Source organism: Palaemon carinicauda, chromosome 8 (assembly GCF_036898095.1).
Source record: "Palaemon carinicauda isolate YSFRI2023 chromosome 8, ASM3689809v2, whole genome shotgun sequence".
Taxonomy (NCBI): domain Eukaryota; kingdom Metazoa; phylum Arthropoda; class Malacostraca; order Decapoda; family Palaemonidae; genus Palaemon; species Palaemon carinicauda.
In genome coordinates this window covers 101702459-101714958 of record NC_090732.1, presented here as the reverse complement: position 1 = coordinate 101714958, position 12500 = coordinate 101702459, and the positions used below count along the sequence as shown (strand labels likewise).

At 32.8% G+C, this 12500-nt stretch overlaps 1 pseudogene; it reads left to right on the top strand.

The window, feature by feature from the left end:
• LOC137645392 (sialin-like) overlaps positions 1-12500 on the top strand; it is a 57941-nt pseudogene that overhangs the window by 36773 nt on the left and 8668 nt on the right.

The following is a 12500-nucleotide window of genomic DNA, read 5'->3' as shown; positions in this document are numbered from 1 at the left end:
TAGATTTTTAATAGCTTGTAAAACTTGAAATGACAGAACTTGAATATCAAAGTTAAAGGATCGAGCTGCTAGGCTAAACATTCTGGAGAGAGAAATTTGAGTGATCGCCACTTCCTCCTCAAAAAAAAAAAAAAAAAAAAAAAAAAAAAAAAAAAAAAAAAAAAAAAAAAAAAAAAAAAAAAAAAAAGATACACTGTGGCCAAAACAACCAACCTGTTTTTTTCTGATTTTTTTTATATACCTAGTAGTGAAATCTAGTGCAACCGTTGAAGGTGATTTCTGTGCGTAGTTATTTAATGAAGGAAGGAAATATTAGACTGGAGGATGTAAACCTGAAACAGAAACGAAATCTAAATGTGGATTTATTATTATTATTATTATTATTATTATTACTATTATTATTATTATTATTATTATTATTATTATTATTATTATTATTATTATTATTATTATCATTTTTAATAATAATAATAATAATAATAATAATAATAATAATAATAATAATAATAATAATAAGAGAAGAAAATAAAGAGGTATGGAGATAAAACATTCGGAGTAATCCTACAGAGAGATGATTTTGGAAATGAATGTATATTCTATCTATCAACATAGGAATAACTCCCAACGTACGGAACAGAGATTAGCTAATCAAATGATAAGCATAAAGAAGAAAAACTGGTTATCAAAAACTGAATAAGAAGAATGGGAGTTGACACCCAGAGAAAATTCATACGAGCTAATAGAAGACGTGGTAACTGTAGATGAAGACAACATCAACTTCACGTCATACAAAGACATGAAAGAAACTGAAATAGAAATGACTTATGAGATGGCAGATCACCTCATTTAAGTAAGACACTGGATGCAAGACAATAGAGAAAGAATAAGAATACCAGCCCAAAAAGCCTAGAATCAGAATAAATTAAAGAAAAAAAAACGAAAGAAGTCAATGAAATACTGAATCTAATCCAGACCATTACCATCACAGAAACTAACAGCTTCGTATATGCAGGAGCAAGATTCGTTGTGGAATTCATGAATATACAGATACCAACATCATAACCCAATAAGCAGGGTCAAAGGCAGCCCCCTTGGAAAAGGAGATTATTCAACCAAATAACAGAGATGAAAGCTGATTTGAGTAAACTTGAAGATATGACATAAACAGGCTGAAAAACACAGCAAGATACGGAAGGAACTAAATAAGAAATACAAAGTACATGAGAAGGTCTTCATCAACATAATAGAAGACATAAAGCAAAGAATAAAGGCCAAGGCACAGATCCACAAAAACAGAAAATATCAGCAAAACAAATGCTTAGAAAAAAAATAAGAAACGCCTAAACCGACAACTAAAAGGTATAGATACCTTCAAGATAACTCAGAAGCAGAACCAACCAAGCAGCTCTACGGAGGCATATGGAATAACCCAGTAGCTCATAATAAACGAGCAAAATGGCTACATGATATTAAAAGTAAGGAAATAATGAAGATGGAAGAGTTAAACGAAGGTTCTCTGATATCACAGCAGAGGCTATAAGGAATCACCCAAAGAAAATTCCAAAGGGGAAAGCCCCAGGCCCTGATAAAGTTCAAGGTTACTGGCTTAAAAACTTCAAAGCCTTACATACAAGAATGGCAAAACAACTCCACAAAGCACCTGAATGGGTGACCACAGGGACATTTCTAATTAAAAAAAATAAATAAATAAAGATAACACAGCAAGCAACTATAGACCAATTACCTGCCTACTAATAATGTGGAAACTGCTAACAGGCATCATGAGTGAATGGCTGTACATCTACCTGAAGGAAGCAAACACCATTCCCAACCACGAAAAAGGATGCAATAAGAAATGCAGAGCTGCAAATATCAGTTACTAATAGAAAAAATGGTAATGAAGAACAGCAAGAGAAGGAAAAGCAAACTGAGTAGGGCATGGATAGACTACAAGAAAGCCTTCGACATGATACCAAACTAATGGCTAATAGAATTCTTAAAGACATACGGTAGAGAGGATAATAATATCAACTTTTTCAAGAATACAATGCAAAACTGGAAACTATACTTTCATATTCTAGAAAACGGCTTGCAGAGGTTAACACCAGGAGAGGAATATTTCAAGGGGACTCACTATCACCACTGCTGTTCGTAGTAGCTATGATTCCCATTATAAGAGTACTGGAATAGACCGGAGTAGGCTACCAACTGAAGAAAGGAGGCAGCAGAATAAAACACCTGATGTTCATGGATAACATCAAGCTGTCCGGAAAATATACTAAAGAAATAGACCTGCTAATTCACACAGTAAGAATAGCGTCAGGAGTCATCAAGATGGCGTTTGGAATAGAAAATTGAGCCCTAGCTAACATAGAGAGAGGAAAAGTAACAAAGACTGATGGGATAAAGCTAACCGATGGAAATGTCATCAAAGACATAGACGAAGCAGGCTACAAAACACCTCGGGGATAATAAAAGGAGAGGCAATAAAAAACCAAGAGATGAAGGAAAAGATCAGAAGATAATACATACAAAGAATCAAAGCTAATAAGAAGTCAAAACACAACTCTCGAAATACGGTAAAGGCTATAGACAACTGGGCAGTGTCAGTGATCAGGTACAGTGCTGGAATAGTAAAGTGGAAGAAGTCAGAGCTATGCAATATAGATAGAAAAACTAGAAATATAATGTACATGCACCATGCATTGCACACAAGAGCGAATATTGACAGGCTCTACATATCAAGAAGTGAAGGGGAAAATGGGATCATCAGTATACAAGATTGTGTCAACATCGAAAGGAGAGCACTAGGTTAGTAACTTAAGACCAATGAAGATTAATGGCTAAACAGTGCATGGGAAGAAACCAGTAATGAAACATGGCAATGGCTACAGAGAGGAGAACTTAAGAAGGAAACTGAAGGGATGATCATGACAGCACAAGATCATGTTATAAGTATAAGATATAGTCAACGAGCTATAGACGGGAATAACATATCGTCAGTGTTGGAAATGTATAGCAAAAATTAACCTCTCCATTGGAGTCTCTGTAGAAAATATCAAATACAATGCAGCAACTAACAGTAAGAACATAAACCTCAAACTGTAGTAAAAAATGATTAGGCTAAGCTACTCTGGGACTACAGTATAAGGACGGACAGGCCAATACAAGCACATCGACCAGGCATCACTCTTTGACAAGACAGCGAAAAAAAAAAATTCTCATAGATATCGCAAGAAGACAAGGGGAGAGAAAAAAAAATAGAAAAGTGCCAGGACCTGCGAATTGAACCAAGAAGACGATGGAATACGCCGGTAGAAGTGATGCCAATAATCATAGGAGCACTAGGGGACAATATCTAAGCTACTGAAAAGGAATCTCGAGAAGGTAGGAGCCGGTGTAGCCCCAAGAATCAAGCAAAAGTGCTTGCTATTTGAAACAGCACATATAGTGAGGAAATGGATGAACTCCTAAGGGAACAGGATGCAGCCCGGAACCTAACACTATAAACAACCAGTTTCTGTAGGCTGTGACTAAAAAAGATATTATTATTATTATTATTATTATTATTATTATTATTATTATTATTATTATTATTATTATCATTATTATTATTATTATCCTACCCCAAGACAAAGCAAAGTCCTTCAAAAGAAGGCAACAATGTTACCCCATACGAATGAAAAAAGAGCACGCTAATAGAATTATTATTATTATTATTATTATTATTATTATTATTATTATTATTATTATTATTATTATTTTTATCTTAAATGGGATGAAAAGATCTATATCATCATTATCATTTTCATTATTTGCTAAGCTACAACCTAGTTGGAAAAGCATGATGCTATAAACCCAGGGGCCGAAACAGGGAAAATATCCCAGTAAGAAAAGGAAACGAAGAAAAAATATATTTTAAGTACAGTAACAACATTAAAATAAATATTTCCTATATCAACTATAAAAACTTTAACAAAACAAGAGGAAGAGAAATTAGATAGAATAGTGTGCCTGAGTGTACCCTCAAGCAAGAGAACTCTAACCCGAGACAGTGGAAGACCATGGTACAGAGGCTATGGCACTACCCAAGACTAGAGAATAATGATTTGTTTTTGGAGTGTCCCTCTCCTAGAAGAGCTGCTTACCATAGCTAAAGAGTCTCTTCTACCCTTACCAAGAGGAAAGTAGCCACTGAACAATTACAGTGCAGTAGATAACCTCTTGGGTGAAGAAGAATTGTTTGGTAAACTCAGTGTTGTTAAGTGTATGGGAATATAGGAGAATCTGTAAAGAATAGGCAAGACTATTCAGTGTTTGTGTAGTATGCTAAGGGAAAGAACCGTAACCAGAGAGAAGGGTCCACTATAGTACTGTCTGACCAGTCAAAGGACCCCATAACTCTCTAGCGGTAGTATCTCAACGGGCGGCTGGTGCCCTGGCTAACCTACTACCTGTGAACATTGACCTTCAACATGTTCATAAGAATTTCGGTTCATAGACATATTAAGAGAAAGAGAAGGAAGATAAAAAAAATGAAATACAGATTAATGTAAAAAATAAACAAATATAACAATAAAGATAGGAATACAAAGCAGCTTAGAAATAGGAAAGTTAAATTAATTGTGTAACAAAGGAAGGGTGATTATGGAGCACTGCACTCTTTTGTACATAAGAGTCCTCAACCCTCCTTAACAATGCCGGAAAGACACTTCCCCGGTTTTCCAGTGGATGGCAGTTAGAACAAAAGAATTCTTTTTTAATTGGGCAACGTGGAATCATAGCACATCAACATATTAAAGGTGAAAAAGCTTCGCAACACGGCAAACCCATACGTTGAGAAAAAGACTTACTTCAAGAGCGACCAGGATTTTTTGATATATGCTACCGCTATGGCCGACATAGGCCTTGGAGGCTTCTGAGACCTTAGGTGTGATCTGAGAAAAACCAAAGGTCTAAATGATTCACTATCATTATTTCCATCGATATAAATGAAGGATGATGACGGTATCAGTCATTCGAAGAGCACTAGATATACTTTTCAAGTGCCATTGAAGAGAAATTTTGATTTCGAAGGTAACACCAAATAATATAGAATACGTCAAGTGATAAAATACAGTTATCTAAGAAATTTAGCGCTAATGAAAGGTCACTATTTACTATGGATACGGATTTCATTACCTATCATCCACTTCCCATAGTTTTAATAGAATAACAGTTAATCTACTGTGCACGAAGGAACACTGATTAATAGTACCAGGTTAATTCAAGTTCATTAAGTATGGTACTGGTAAAGACAATATCAACACGATAAAATGACATAAAAACAAATCCTCTGTTTTTTATAAATAAGAACCTTTTGGTTAAATAATATAGAATTGCGTAGAATCAATTAGCCTAAATATAAACTCTTGCACTTCAGATATAAAATTTGGTTATCTCGGAGTAAATACACAGACCATGATCCAAAGGAGAATCTATTCCTTGAATCTTGATACAGAGCGACAATAAGTGTACTGCATAATTTTAACTTGATTGAAGTTGGTCTTCAAGCTACCCAAACAACCAAGCACATTGTTAATACAGCTAATTTCAAAGTAATAAAAAGGACCGAGTTTTAAAGAAAGCATTGAATAAGTATTTAGATCACATTATCCTAAATTTGTATGTCGCAGAAAAAAATCCAATACATCTACAAGGGGTTCTAGTAATCTTCATGAAACAAGAAGAATAAATTACACCTGATACTTTGAGGCTAAGAAATTATGCCATACTCATAAACTTTAACAGAGAACCGCAAGAGTTTGTTTATTCAGACATCACTCTCCAAGTTGTAATGAGATATAACTGCGAAAAATATAGAAGACAATTTCATGGAAGTTGTAAGAGATGCGAGATCCAAATTAAATATGAATATTTTTTTATTTCACTTTGCAATGCTGTCGCATAGAATGTAGTTATGTTCATCAAGCAAAGGAATGAGTGGCTGATTTAGTCAAGATTCCATGGATAAGGAAGATAATTAATTAGTAAAAATGAGAACATTCTACAAAACGTGAAACTAACTTGTCCCCATCAGGAGTAAGGCTTAAATCTTCGTTGTCAAAATACTTGAAAGCCAAATTACAATGATTTATAGATTTTTAGACATTTTTGAGATATAACAAAAAAAAAAAAAAAAAAAAAAAAAAAAAACAAGAGCAGTCAATCTACAATATAAGGAAATGAGTCTTTATATAAGGGGTTTGCTTACAAACAAGAGTTATCAGGTGCCTCTCGCCCTCAAAAATGCTAACACAAAATATGAAAGAGTATTATAGCAGTTTCAACTACTTGTACACAGACAAAATCCCAATCCAGGTATCATACATCACTAAAAGCTTACGAAGTTGAACAATCAATCCCCTGGGATACTAAAATAACAATGGTAACGTTCTTCAAAAGGAAGACATTATCTAAGCATGTTACTTTGAAATCACTGAATCACAACTGAGCAATACACTTGATTGAGAAGTAATTGTTACCTGCTATAAGTGTAAGACGGATGTATTGAGAGAAAAGAGAAGAGAAACGAGAAAACGACCACTGCTTCATTCAAACTTAATCACAGAATAAATGACAAGAGACTGCCTCTGCTACGGCAGGACTGGAAAAATTCAACTAATATTTCCGATTTAACCTTCTTTGTAATGTCTTCTGCAGACATTATTTATTGTACATACATACAAACATATATACATACATATATATATATATAAATATATATATATGTATATATATATATATATATATATATATATATATATATATATATATATATATATATATATATATATATGTGTGTGTGTGTGTATATATATATATATATATATATATATATATATATATATATATATATATATATATATATGTGTGTGTATATATATATATATATATATATATATATATATATATATATACATATATATATATATATATATATATATATATATATATATATATATATGTGTGTGTATATATATATATATATATATATATATATATATATATATATATATATATATATATATATATGTGTGTGTATATATATATATATATATATATATATATATATATATATATATATATATATATATATATATATATATATATATATAAACTTCTATGTATACACACACACACACACACACACATATATATATATATATATATATATATATATATATATATATATATATATATATATATAGCATCATCATCTCCTACGCCTGTTGATGCAAAGGGACTCGGTTAGATTTCGCCAGCCGTCTCTATATTAAGCTTTTAATTCAATACTTCTCCGCTCATCATCTCCCACTTAACGTTCCATAGTTCTCAGCCATGTAGGCCTGGTCTTCCAACTCTTCTAGTGCCCTGTACAGCCCAATTAAATGTTCGGTGAAATAATCTCTCTAGGGGAGTGCAAAGAGCATGCCCAAACCCTCTCCATCTACTCCTCACCATGATCGCATGTACATATGGTACTCGAATAATCTCTGTTATAGTTTCATTTCTAATTCTGTCCTGCCATTTAACTCCCAATATTCTTCTAAGGGTTTAATCTCAAATCTGCTAAATCTGTTGGAGACTGTTTCATTGTCATACCACGACGCTTGTCCGAATAGTAACACAGATATCACTAAACTGGCATATTTTTTTTTTTTTTTTTATGAAATTTCAGGCGATTTGATTTGCAAATTTTACCTAACTTAGCCATTGAGTGATTTGCTTTTTTCAATCTTTCACTAAATTCCAAATCTAATGACCCTGTATTGAAGATCATAGTTCCTAAATGCATAAATGTTTCTCCCTCATTAATCCGTTCTCCTTCAAATGATAATTCATCTTCCATTGTATATTCCGTTCTCATCATATCTGTCTTTCTTCTATTTATCCTGAGGTCAACCTCCTTTGATATTTCATGCATTCTGGTAAGCAAGTATTGCAAAACCTGTGATTTTCTGGTAATAAGGACAGCATCCTCAGCATAATCTAGGTCAGCTGATATCCTATTACCAATTTACCCAAATCCTACTTCACCATCTCCAACTATTCTACGCATTACACAATCTACGAGAAAAATTAACAACATAGTGACAACACATTCCCTTGGAGTACTTCACTGTTCACTGGAAATTCATTTGACAGGAATTTCATAATAATGAAGGACTCTCCACAAAATTGGCCGGTGCACACTATTAAAAGCTTTTTCATAGTTCACAAATGCCATAAAAAGTGGATATCTATATTCTACACATTGCTGCACACATGCCTTAAAATGAACATCTGATGAGTACAACTTCTGTCTTTTCGAAATCCCGTTTGTTCATCTCAATTCTTCATCAATCTTTCTCTCTAGTCTCTTTAGAATAAGCATACTATATATTTTCATGACAACTGACGGAGGTGTGATGCCTCTGTAATTATTGCAATCAGTCAGATCTTTTTTGCAATTTTCCCATAGCTTCCATTCAGCAAGTTCTGCCTCTTCATGCCACAATCTACAAAATAATCTTGTAAGTATTCTGGGACACTTACATTTTGGCCAATATCATCTCAGCAGTTATTCCATCGTAACCCGGGGCTTTCCATGTCCTGAGTGCTTTAATGATAGCTTCAACTTCCAACGAACTGAATTCATTCATGCGCACATCAAGGCCTTCATCGGGTTCAGGTATATCAATCAAATTATTCCCTTCGTATCTCCTATTCATGACCTCACTAAAGTGTTCCATCGAACGTTGCCTTTCTTCATCCTCTTTTTGATGGGTATATGCTTCTTCTTCTTTGCCCCAGCTGAGATTCCATTAATAATCCCATGAGTGATTCTTACACAATAACCACTCCCTGAATTCATAGCTTTGGCAGCCTCATCTGCTTTCCAGTCTAAATATTCTCTCCAGTCATTGCTGGCTTTTCTTTTGACCTCACTATCAATACTGGAATACTTAATATGCTTTACCTTGTAATTTTCATTACTTCTACGAAAACTTTCAACAATACATTTCTGTCTGTCTCCTTTTTCTAGTATCCCAAGAATCATTTAATATCCATGGAGTTCTCCTTGCAACTGCATTCCCCCAAACGTCACTACCAACTTACTGATAAATGTTCTTAATATCACACTATTCTTCAAAAATTGTCTGCTCTTCATCTCCCAAAGTCTCTAACACTGCAAATCGACACCTACATTCAATTGTAAAGGTTTCTCTTTGTACATCGTCCAGAAGCTTGGTTATACAAAACCTAGGTATTCTATCTACATTTCTGTTAGGTGCTTTCAGTTTTAATTTCAGTGTGGCAATGAAGAACTGGTGATCACTAACAATGCACCTCTATAGCTTTTTAAATTTCTCTGAGTCCTCTTTCTCTTTTTAATAATGACAATGTGATCTATTTGACTTTTGTAATTTCCCTATGGCGAAGTCCATGTATACTTGTGGATGTCCTTGCTCCTGAAAAGAATACTTTCAATGAAAAGATTGTTTGTTGAGCAGTAACTTACGAAATGCGGTTCATTTTCATTTCCAACTTCGCCAAGACCATCAACACCCATCACATTCTCTATACCTTGATTACTCTTTCCAACTTTAGAGATGAAGTCACCAATTACAATTTTCATATCTCTCTCTGGGATCTCTCCAATTACACTCTGCAGTTTTTCATAGTATTCATCTTCGTTTCTTCTTGGGAATTATTTGTTGGTGCATTGCACACTTTAATACTCATATTGCAATGCTTTGATTTAAATTTTGCAAGAAACAACCTACTATTTACAGCTTTCCAATCAGTTGATGCCACTTTTGCTCTTGGTGTCATCATCATTCCTACTTCTCTTCCAACGCAGATGTCCCTCCTGTATATATATATATATATATATATATATATATATATATATATATATATATATATATATATATATATATATATATATATATATATATATATATATATATATATATTGCCCTGGCCTAAGGCTTCCTTACCAATCTCCATCCAACGTGCTTCACTTAAGGCCAGGATATCCAAACTATATAACACCACTTGCTGTAACTTCCCAATCTGATTAATGATTTTAACATTCTATTACCAATTTAAAATTTTTCTTTAGAAATTTTGAACCGGAAGATTCTTAGCACTCCGCTAAGCCCTGGACTGGGTGCCATTCCGTGATTTTCATTTCCATAAACTGAATTAATTCAGAGAGGATTTATTGGCTAGATTCAACAAAGGATAGCCAGTTCCATGTGATGCCCAGTGACTATCTCACTAAGGCAAGTGACCCCTGCCGATCCATACTAATTTCAGTAAGATCAACCACCAGGTATCAGGAATAGAAGCCGAACAGACAATCTGTCTATCGCCATAAACCCAATCCGTCACCATGCGGCCAGTGACTTCATCGAGATTTAGGGGGGCATTGCATCCGCACCCAAAGTTAGTGTTACTTCAACAGGTTGCTCATCTGCTTATATAACCGATGGCAAACATGGATTGCTAATATATACTGCCTAGCACTGCCACAATATATATATATATATATATATATATATATATATATATATATATATATATATATATATATATATATATATGTATATATATAAATACATATATATATTTATATATATATATATATATATATATATATATATATATATATATATATATGTGTGTGTGTGTGTGTGTGTGTGAGTGTATATATAAACATATGTGTTAAATCACTTGAGATGTGATCTATTTTGAGACTTCACTTTTCCATTTTTATTAATATTCTCTTGTCTTCGGAGACATTTCCATTTTTATTAATATTCTCTTGTCTTCGGAGACAGAGTTCCGAAGTAAAAGACGAAATTTGTTCCCTGAAATCTTAATTATTGAACTATAAGTATTGTCTTTAAACCATTAATGGCACATGGTACGCTTAGTATTCTAAGGAAAATTGACTAAATGAGCTATATATGTACATACACACACACACACACACACACACACACACACACATATATATATATATATATATATATATATATACATATATATTTATATATCATATGATATATATATGTATATATATATATATATATATATATATATATATATATATATATATATATATATATATATATATATATATATATATCAGTATTATATACACACGCACACTAATATAAATATATATATGTATATACGTAATATATATATTTATATATACATACACACACACACACACACATATATATATATATATATATATATATATATATATATATATATATATATATATATATATACGTTTTTGTGTGTATAGTATAAATAATTTAACAAATAGTGGTTTCTGTTTTTATCTTGTGTAATGTAAAAATGTTATAGCATAATCAAAGGCTTAGAGCACACCCCGCCTTTCCCATAGAATATAAAGAAAATAATTTTCCTTAGCATGCACCAATAAGGAAAACTATTTATTGTACAAAACAAATGTAAAAATGTGGTCATCTTATTTTATATTTATGAAATGTATGTAAAATTTATTGAGTATACTTATGTATTGGCGAATGTTCACCTTTAAATGCAAAATAAAAAAGTTAAATACCTATCATTATTAAAATAACTTCTAATATAAACACTGGAGGCAGAGGAAGAAAGAAAAAGTATCAAGAAGTTACTTTTCTGAAATGAGGAGAATAACGTGTGAAAAGCTTCAAAAATCATACCTCGAGTAAGCAAGATAAAAATTTCTTATTCTAACATTTTAAAGATCTCACCTTTTAGAAGATCTGACCTCATAAAAGAAAAATACTAAGATTAATTCAATTCGGTGTGTTAAACTTATGGATTTCTACAAGATAAGGCAAGTAATCATACCTTCATTAGGCTTAGGCATCTAAATACTATAAACTAATGCATCTATGCAATTTTTCCCATGTAAATCTTACAATAAAACCAAGTATCTTCCGGTATAACGATCAATTAACACATCATTAATAAACTCGAACCATCTAACGATTATGCCTCTTACGCATTTTTTCTATCATAAACATACCATGACTCTTCTTCGACGGCTGCGCCGTCCGTTGCCCATGTTGTGATCAATATGATTCAATCAATACTCCCAACATTATAGCAATGTAACTACGGTTCACTTCCGGGATCTTACTTCAACCACGTTCATACGTGTTGTTGCCAATGCTGATCTGTAATTTACCTTTACCGCTGTGACATCTCCCTAGACAGCCCGTATCCATACCATGGTTGGCGATACTGACTTCTGTGCCCCTTTGGTCGGTGTTCATCATGCACATAGGACACAACTGGGGCTATTATACACTGCTTACTTTACTTCCGTCCTACCTTAGCAACATTCAACATTCTGAACCCAAAAGTGTAAGTATAGTCTCAGCAAATTATATTTTTCGCTGTTCATAATATTGTAGTCAAAATTTTCTTTTTGGGAAAAAAAA